Source organism: Triticum aestivum, chromosome 1B, assembly GCF_018294505.1.
Source record: "Triticum aestivum cultivar Chinese Spring chromosome 1B, IWGSC CS RefSeq v2.1, whole genome shotgun sequence".
Classification (NCBI taxonomy): Eukaryota; Viridiplantae; Streptophyta; class Magnoliopsida; order Poales; family Poaceae; genus Triticum; species Triticum aestivum.
In genome coordinates this window covers 518817969-518821343 of record NC_057795.1, presented here as the reverse complement: position 1 = coordinate 518821343, position 3375 = coordinate 518817969, and positions in this window count along the sequence as shown.

Genomic DNA, 3375 nt, shown 5'->3' with positions numbered 1-3375 from the left:
GCACGTCCGAGCCGCTCCAGCAAGCGCGCTATATTTCATCTTTTTTTTTACGCCTACTATTTGGAAGTACACATTTGGTTTCGATAGTACAAATGTGAGATAGTTCGTCACATAGCCTGCTTCTAGGATACAAAATAGTGCATAGATAGTTCATAGTCTTCTCCTATGATCGATAGAAAAACAAAAAAACTACTACTACTCGTCATTCTCCGACTCGGACTCTGCCTCGGTGATGTCCTCCTCCGACGTCTGAGCGTAGGCGTCAAGGAACCGCTCGTCGCTGGAGTCCCAGGATGACGCATTTCCTAGCGCGATGTTGTATTTAGCGACCGCCTTTCGCGTTCGTTTGTCCTCGCGATAGGCGGCTCGCTCCTCCCTCCTCTCCTTCCTCTCCGCCCTCCTCTCGACGGAGAACTGTTCCTCGTTGATGATGTCTTTCGGGAAGCGTTCGTGCCATAGCGCCATGACTTCCTCGTCCATCTCGGCCAGGCCGAGAGGCGATCCCTCCTCCGGTTCTCGCGACGATCCTCGTCGGTGATAAGCCATGGGGGAGGCGCCAACTCCTGTGCCCGCTCCCGCGTCGCCACGTCCGTGAAGTTCATGCCCCAACGGGACCGCCGGAGGCGTCACGCTGCAGCGTCGTACGCACGGGCGCCATCCTGGGCGGTGTCGAAGGTTCCAAGGCCGAGGCGCACGCCGCCCAACCGAATCTCGGCAGAGTAGGTGCCGGCCGGACGCACGCGGGCGCCGCGGTAGCCCGAAGCTCCCCGGCAGCGAGGCAATATGGTGGCGTGTCGGCGGCGAGGAGAGAAAGCGGTAGAGGGAGCGACGAGAAAGCGATAGAGGGCGCTACAATTTTATAGGCGCGCCGGACGCGGTGCGCCAAATCTAGCGCGAGCTGCCGCCTTTTCTCGCATGCGCACAATCATTTCCCGCGCGCGCTAGTTTCCCACCTCTGCTGAAGCGTGCGAAAACGTCCCGCGCACGCTAAAATGCCAGTTTACCGTGAGCACACGTCTTTTGGCGAGCGGCCGAAGCAGGAGCAGGGGCAGCGGGCGGCTTGCGGCGTTCCTTCTTTTTCGGCTTTCGATGTGTCGGCGTAGGCCCAAAGGTTGACCAGCATGGAAGGCATAAGGCACGGAGAACTGAGCAACCCTAGCCTGTGGCTGGAACATGACCGGTTGCTGTCTAGCCGGAGCGCCAGAGCGTGGAGGTCCGGCGACCGGGCCGAAACCCGCTGCATGGCCGGAGCTAGCTGAGGCTGCCCCTGGAGTGGCCTTGTAGATAACCTATAAAAAAATTATACGGATTTGTCTGTTAAAAATCATATCATTTTTACAGTTTTATATAGCCCAAAGTAGTGCACATATTTCTATTTGAATATGTCTCATAATATTTGTCTTTTTTTTAAAAGATCCAGCGTTGCTAGTGTTTATATATTAAGCAGAAAGCAACTGGAAGAGCAAATACATGAGGTAGATCCTAGGATCGCGTAGTCCAGAAAAACTGAAAATTACATTAGCCAATCCTTGCTGGGGGCTCAACAAAAGGCAGCTCTAGGTAGTGTGCTCCTACCTGGCGCCATAGCTCAATGGCTCGGTAGCTTAAGGCCACCACGTCGCTGACCAGCGCGTGCTTATTAGCTCAAAAAATGCAATTGTTGCGCTCAAGCCATAGCTGCCAGAGCATCAACATAATGATAGGCTTGATTCCCTTCCGGTCATCTCCAGGCGTTGCAGCAACGATCGCTTTAACGATGTCAGTTACCTTGTCGAGGTGCCTCCAAGTGGCCGGGTTCGCCGCTCGGCAGTCAACCCAGGTGGCGACATCTTCCCACACCTTCTTGGCGATCGGGCAGTGCCAGAACAGGTGCACCGAACACTCCAAGCTCCCGAGGCAGAGAGGATAGAAATAGTCATTGCTCCAGCCCCGTTGTTGTAGTCTATCATTGCACCACAACCTGTTTAGGTGGAGGAGCCAACAGAAAATCTTCAGCTTGCCAGGAGCCCAGGAGTCCCATATCAGGCTTTTCATGCGGGTTTTCTGTCTTCCCTGAAACTGGGCTTGTTAGGCTGAGGCAGCAGAATAAGCACCGTTGGCTGACCACTTCCATCGGATGTCATCTTCGATCTCAGGGTTTAGGCTGTCTCCGGCTCCAGCGATCATCCTTGCCATGGATAGAAAATCATGCAACAAAGGAGTAGCATCACCATGAGCGAGATCGTTGATCCATGTATTGGCAGTTAGGGCCGCTTTTACTGATCGTGCCTTCCTGCGAGAGTGCTTGAACAACCTTGGGGTAGCAGTCCTTAGTGGCAGGCATTTATCCAAGGGCAGGTCCAGAAGCTGGCACGCTCGCCATTGCCAAGCGTGATCGAGGTAGCTGCGTTGAAAAGGGCATGGTCAGTGTCATCATAGGGCATCTCCATGCCCACCCAAGCGCGTTGAGGATTCTTCCATGTGTGCCATACCCATCTAAGCCGGAGTGCTCTGCTGAATTTGTGGAGATCAAGAACGCCGAGACCACCGCGGTCTACTGGGGAGCACACCTTTGCCCAACTGACTTTGCATCTGCCCCCAGTCACCTCTTCATCATGGGCCCAGAGGAATCGTCTTCTGGACTTGTCGATCTCCCTGAGAAGCTTTTTCGGAACCCGTAGGGCAGTGAGGGTGAAGGTCGGCAGGGCCGTCAGAACTGCACGTACAAGAACCCGTCGCCCAACAATGGTCAGCAGCTTCTGTTTCCAGCCCGCCAGCCGTGCTCGGATGCGGTCGATCACAAACTGAAGGTGCACCATCCTAATCCTCGAGGGTGTCATTGGCAGCCCAAGGTAGCTTATGGGGAAAAGCTTTGTTTGCTCTCCAAAGCTCCGTAGGACTTCAGTCATGTCAATATCCTCACAGCGAATTGGGGTCGCAGTTGATTTGTGGAGGTTTATCTTCAGCCCAGTTGCTTCCCCGAAATTGTGGAGTATGCTCATTAGGGCCTCAGTCTCTTCAGCAATCGGATTTGCGAAGAGGATTGCATCATTTGCGTACAGTCTCACAATATTTGTCTCTACTCCGTTTAGCCACGTCCCAAATAACGTGTGAATACTATTTGGAGGGGTGATATAAAGGCTATATGAACTGAACGCCATAATAGTTTGGCCAGCGGACAATCGAGAAAGAGGTGTTTGATGGTTTCACCTTGATCACAAAAGCTACACCTTTGACTACCCTCTCAATTATGTTTTGTCAAGTTATCCTTAATCAGAATCACCTCCTTGTGAAAAAACCACATGAAGACTTTGATTCTTAACGGGACCTTAATCTTCCAAATATGTATCGATTTCAAAATCGGGCCGGAATCAACTAGGTCCAAATATATTGATT